This window comes from Alligator sinensis, unplaced genomic scaffold (genome assembly GCF_000455745.1).
Source record: "Alligator sinensis unplaced genomic scaffold, ASM45574v1 scaffold107_3, whole genome shotgun sequence".
NCBI lineage: Eukaryota > Metazoa > Chordata > Crocodylia > Alligatoridae > Alligator > Alligator sinensis.
The window spans coordinates 266,241-272,891 of record NW_005842578.1 but is presented as its reverse complement, the minus strand read 5'-3'; the positions used below and the strand labels follow the sequence as shown (position 1 = coordinate 272,891).

At 53.8% G+C, this 6,651-nt stretch overlaps 1 protein-coding gene across 1 annotated transcript in view; it reads right to left on the bottom strand.

Annotated features, from left to right (window-relative positions):
* Window positions 1-6,651, bottom strand: part of LOC102372836 (NTPase KAP family P-loop domain-containing protein 1-like) — a 21,016-nt gene that overhangs the window by 474 nt on the left and 13,891 nt on the right. The window lies entirely within an intron of this gene.

The window sequence follows — 6,651 nt, the reverse complement described above, 5'->3', positions numbered from 1 at the left end:
AGCAGGAATCAGGGGGATGACGATTAGCCGTGAAGTCAACTGTCTCCCTCCCTTCTGCCTGGCCAGAAATGCCGCTGGTCCTCCGAGGCAGTTGGTTTGAAAGTTTGGGTGGCGCAGGAATCATCCACCCCTTCCCCATGGATGCAGCGCTGGCCAGATCTCAGGACTTTCCCCTCATGGGCCAGCACCCTGACCTCTGGGCCGCAGAGTGACCTCTGCCCCTGCTTACCTAGGGGGTTTCATGCCAGTTGCACAGGTTTAGAGCTGTAAAGGAGCCTAGCTTAGCGTTACCTTCAGCCAAGGGTCTTCAACCATTTTAGACTCAAGGCTCATAAGAATACAAGAGCTGCCATGTACGGAGTCAGACCAGACGTCCATCTTGCCCAGTCTCCTGTGTCACACGGCGGCTGGAAGGGAGGGTGATCTGGTTCTGAGCAGCGATTATCCCCCTGCTCATCTCTCACTTGCAGCCTCCAAGTTTTAAGTCTTTTGATACGGTCTCCCCCAAGGTTCTCACAGGCAAGCAAAGGATGTCTGGGTTGGATGAACGGACCATAGGGTGAACAGAAAACTGGCTGGGTTGTTGGGCTCCCACGGATCCATGTCTAGCTGACAGCTGATATCAAGTGGAGTGCCCCGGGGGTTGGTCCCAGGGCTGGTTTTGTTCAATGTCTTCAACGACCTGAAGATGGGATGCAGTGCACCCTATGCAAGTTTGCAGGGGAGACCAAACTGGGGTCAGTAGTAGATACACTGGAGGACAGGGCTAGGATTCAGAGAGACCTCGACTTGTTGGAGGATTGGACCATAAGAAATCTCACAAGGTTTAATAAGGAGAAGTGTGAAGGCCTGCACTTAGGAGGGAACATTGCTATGCACAGGTACAGGCTGGGGTGACGGGCTGGGCAGCAGCTCTGCAGAAAAGGACTGGGGATGACAGAGGACAGAAGCTGACTGAGTCAACAGGGTGTCCTTGTTGCCAAGAAAGCTACCGGCATCCTGGGCTGCATTGGTAGGAGCGGTGCCAGACGATCCAGGGCAGTGATTCTTCCCCTTTATTTGGCACGGGGGAGGCCACATCTGGAGTCCTGTGTCCAGCTGTGGGCCCCCACTACAGAAAGGGGGCCCACTACTCTCTCACTAGGAGGGCTGTAAAGCACTGGACCAGGCTACGCAGCAAAGTGGTGGAGTCTCCATCCTTGGAGGTTTTTAAGACCCCAATAGAGAGAGTCTTGGCTGAGTCATAGTTGACTCCAAGATGGACATGAGTTGTCAATGGGCATGCATTGTGATCGGTAAAGCTAACCACACTTTATCATGCATTATCAGTTGCATGACCAACAGGTCCAAGGAGGTGATCCTCCCCCTCTATGCGACACTGGTCAGGCCACAGCTGGAGTACTGCACCCAGTTCTGGGCGCCGCACTTCAAGAGGGATGAGGATAACCTTGAGAGGGTCCAGAGGAGGGCCACTCATATGGTTGGGGACCTGTAGGTAAGGCCCTGCAAGGGGAGACTGAGGGACCTGGATCTCTTCAGCCTCCGCAAGAGAAGGCTGAGAGGCTTTCTAGTGGCCATCTACAAATTCACCAAGGGGCTGCAAGGAATAGGAGATACTCTGTCTACCAGGGCATCCCTTGGAGTAGTGAGGAGTAATGGCCACAAACTGACGGAGAGCAGATTTAGACTAGACATTAGGAAGAACTTCTTCACAGTAAGGGTTACCAGAATCTGGAATGGGCTTCCAAGGGAGGTGGTGCTCTCCCGTACCCTGGAGGTCTTTAAGAGGAGACTGGACAAACACCTGGCTGGGGTCACCTGACCAACCTGGTGACCTTCTACGACCAGGTCACAAAAGCCATGGACACAGGTGTCGCAGTGGACATAGTCTTTCTGGACTTTAGGAAGGCCGTCGACACTCTCTCTCACCCCATTCTCATTAAGAAATTAGGTGACTGTGGTGTCTATATCTACAGAGTCAGATGGGTCACCAATTGCCTGGAGGGCCGCACCCAGAGAGTGGTGGTGGACAGGTCATTTTCGACCTGGAGGGATGTGGGCAGTGGGGTCCCCCAGGGCTCGGTCCTCGGGCCTGCACTGTTCAACATCTTCATCAGCAACTTGGACAAGGGGGTGAAAAGCACCCTGTTCAAGTTCACGGATCACACTAAGATGAAGTGGGAGAAGTGGGCATGCTGGAGGAGAGGGACAGGCTACAACTAGATCTGGACAGGGTACAGGGATGGGCAGATGAGAACAGGATGGGATTCAACACTGACAAGTGCAGGGTACTGCACCTGGGGGGGAAGAACCAGCAGCAGACCTACAGGCTGGGGAACTCCCTTCTCGTCAACACGGAGGCAGAAAAGGATCTTGGGGGTCAGGTCCCTCCTGACCCTAGCTATTATGAAACTATGATCTTGGAGTCATTATAGACTCCAAAATGAACATGGGCCGACAGTGCAGGGACGCGGTCAGGAAGGCCAACCACACGTTGTCATGCATCCACACGTTGTCATGCATCCACATGCATCCACAACCGCACCTTGTCGTGCATCCGCAGATGCATCACGAGCAGGTCCAAGGAGGCGATCCTCCCCCTCTATGTGACATTGGTCAGGCCGCAGCTGGAGTACTGCATCCAGATTTGGGCGCCGCACTTCAGGAGGGATGTGGACAGCATGGAGAGGGTCCAGAGGAGGCCACCCGCATGATCCGGGGGCAGCAGGGCAGGCCCTACGAGGAGAGGCGACGGGACCTGAACCTGTTCAGCCTCCACAGGAGAAGGCTGAGGGGGGACCTGGTGGCCATTTACAAGCTGGCCAAGGGGGACCAGCAGGCAATGGGGGAGTCCCTGGTCCCCCAAGCACTACTGGGAGTAACAAGGAATAATGGACATAAGCTGACAGAGTAGGTTCAGGATAGACATCAGCAGGCACTACTTCACAGTCAGGGCGGCTAGGACCTGGAACCAACTTCCAAGGGAAGTGGTGCTGGCTCTTACCCCGGGGGTCTTCAGAAGGAGGCTAGATAATCACCTAGCTGGGGTCGTTTGACCCCAGCACTCTTTTCTACCCACGGCAGGGGGTCGGACTTGATGATCTGCTCAGGTCCCTTCCAACCCTACCTACTATGCAACTATGACCCCAGCGCTCTCTCCTGCCCAGGGCAGGGGGTTGGACTCAATGATTTACTGAGGTCCCTTCCTCGATGATCTACTGTGTTCTCTTTCAGGTTGGCTGATCTCCTCTGGCGGGCTTTAAAATAGGCTTGTCGGGGCAAGGGGAGGATGAGGACCGAGGGAGCCACAGAACACCGAACCAAGAGCCACCCGCAAGACCAGCCCAGCCAAGACAGGCGGCGAGCAGAACAAATACCCAGGTAAGAGACAGGGGCCCGGATAGTCCTGGGATTGGGTGTGGGGGGGGTGCATACACCCTCAGGAGGCAGTAAATGCCTCTACACTAATGCTCATAGTATGGGGAACAAGCAGGAGGAACTTGCCCTCCTGCTAGCTGACACCAACCCAGACATAGTGGGGCTCACCGAAACGTAGTGGGATCCAACTCACGACTGGGCGGTGAACATCAAGGGCTACAGACTGTACAGGTGGGATAGACTGGGGAGGAAAGGTGGGGGTATGGCGCGCTATGTCAAAGAACAATTCACATCCTCAGCAAGCAGCACTGGATCAGAGGAGGGGCAGACTGAAGTGCTCTGGGCCAGAATACAAGGGGGCCGGGGGGAAAGGGACTTAACGGTGGGGGTCTACTACAGGCCACCCAGCCAGGGGGAAGAGCTGGACCGGGAATGCTCAGGTCAGTTCACGGAGGCAGTTAAGTCAAGGGACGTGGTCATCATGGGGGACCTAAACTATCTGGACATCTGCTGGGAGGAGCAGTCAGCCAGGTCTGACCGCTCATGTAGGTTCCTAGCCGAGTTACAGGACCTTCATCTAACCCAGGAGGTGCACAGTCCCACCAGGGGAGACACCGTGTTGGACCTGGTCCTGGCCACAAGCGACGACCCAGTGAGGGGTCTGCGGGTGCTCGACCACCTAGGCGACACCGATCATTGCCTGCTGGATTCACCATCCAGCGCAAGGTGGCAAAGGCCTGCAGCAAGGCAGCAGCCCTGGACTTCAGGAGGACGGACTTCAATGAGGTAAGGACACTAGTTGGGGAGGCTCTGAGGTCCCGGAGGGGAGTGGAGTCGGGGGTCCAAGAAGAGTGGTTGCTTCTTAAGGAGACGATCCTCCAAGCCCAAAGGGTGACAATCCCAATGCAGATCAAAGGGAGCAAGAGTGCTCAAAAGCCCTCACGGCTCACCAAAAGCATACGGGAACGTCTCAAAGCTAAAAAGGAGGCGTACACCCGATGGAAGGGAGGGGCCATCTCCAAGCAGGGTTATACCTCCTTGGCTCGAGATTGTAGGGGGGCTGTAGGTCAGGAAGGCCAAGGCGGAGATGGGACTGGGACTAGCGACCCAGATGAAAGATACCATAGTGGGTAAAAAGAAGGTACCGGGTAACGTGGGGCCTCTGCAGGACACGCTTGGAAATCTGGTGGTTGCACCAGACAACAAAGCTAACCTCTTTAACAGATTCTTTGCCTCCATTTTTCTGAGCAGGGACAGGGACATCCCCCCCACCGTGATCCTGGACAGACCCAGGGGAGGCGCATCCAGGCCCAGGGACAGTGAGGACCTAGTCAGGGAACTTCTGGTGGGACCAAATGTGTTCTTTGAAGCTCTTTGAGAAAATTATCCAGGAGCACATCTGCGAGGGACCAGCAGCAGGGATCATGCTTAGGGGCAACCAACACGGGGTCATTCGAGGCAGGTCCTGTCAGACCAACCTGGTGCCTTCTACGACCAGGGCACAAAATCCTTGGATGCAGGTGTCGCAGTGGAAGTAGCCTTTCTGGACTTTAGGAAGAGCAATGTTCACATAACTTGTTGAGCTCAGCAATATACTCTAGGATAGACTCACCTCCCTTCCTCCTTCTGTTGTGGAACTCGAAACATTCTACAATCGTGTTTGGCTTTGGGGTATAATGTTCAGATAAGATCTTTTGCAGCTCTGCCAAGCTTTTATCCCCTGGTTTTTGAGGTTGCAGCAAACTTCTTAAAAGGGAATATGTTTTGCTGCCACAAACACTGAGAAATACTGCCTTCTGTTTGTCCCCATCAGTAATTTCATTAGCTTGAGAATAGTGGCCTAATCTCTCAATATATTGCTACCAATCCTCAGTGCCCGGATTAAATTCCTCAATTTTCCCATAGGAAGACATAGTTAGAAATCCCATCTTCATCGCCACTGCTAAGCTCCTTACTTACCAAAGAATACGACCTGTCCACCACCACTCTCTGGGTGTGACCATCTAGTCAATTTGCCACCCATCTGACTGTGTAGTCATCAATGCCACAGTCACCAAGTTTTTTTAAGAGAATGTGGTGGGAAACCGTGTCAAAGGCCTTGTTAAAATCCAGGAAGACGACGTCCATCCCGACACCCTTGTCCAGGGACTTTGTGACCTGATCATAAAAAGAAACCAGGTTAGTCAGGCAGGACCTGCCCTCAGTGAACCCGTGTTGGTTGCCTCTGGGCATTACCTGCCCTGCTGGGCCCTTGCAGATGTGCTCCTGGATAATTTTCTCAAAGGTCTTCCCAAGGACCGAGGTAAGACTGACTGGTCTATAATTGCCAGGGTCCTCTTTTCTCCCTTTCTTGTAAATGGGGACCACATTGGCCTTTTTCCAATCCTCTGGTACCTGGCCAGAGCTCCACGAGCGCTCATAGAGCTGTGCTGGGAGCTCTGACCAGGTGCCAGGGTTCTTTTAAGACCATTAAAAGAAGAGAGAGTGGAGTAGAGAGATTAGCAGGAATCAGGAGATGACAATGAGCCATAAAGTCAAGTGAATCCCTCCCGACTGCTGGGATAGAATTGCCACAGCCCCTGACAGGCAGTTGGGTTGAAAGCTTGGGTGGAGCATAGGAGAGTGCAATGGCACTACCTCACCGCCCCAACCTCTCCAATCCAGCCCTAGCCAGGTCTCAGGCCTTTCCCCTGACAGCCAAGCACCCTGACCTCTGGGCTGCAGAGTAACCTCCGTTCTTGCTTACGTCAGGGGTGATGGAGTTTAGAAGGTTTTAGCTAAGTGGTCAGCTGAGAATGCAGAGAGCTGGAGCTGACCGACTCGTCCTCTTCATGGACTTCGTCCTCCATCGGATCAAGCAAAGATGCTGCAGTCTTGGCAGTTGAATCCACTCATTTATTTCTCTACCAGTTTCATGGCAGTTGCACAGGTTTACAGCTATAAACGAACCTAGCTTGGCGTTACCTTCAGTCAGCGGTCCCTCAACCTTTTTAGACTCAAGGCTCGTAAGAATCGCAGAGCTGCCATGTACGGAGTGTCAGACCAGAGGTCCATCTGGCCCAGTCTCCTGTGTCACATGGCAGCAGAGCGCCGAGGCTGGAAGGGAGAGTGAACTGGGTCTGAGCAAGGTTTTACCCCCTGTTCCTCTCTCACTTGCAGCCTCCAAGATTTAAGGCTTTTCTATAGTTGGTCGGGTCGGAAGGGATCTGAGCAGATCATCAAGTCCGACCCCCTGCCATGGGCAGGAAAGAGTCCTGGGATCAAACGACCCGG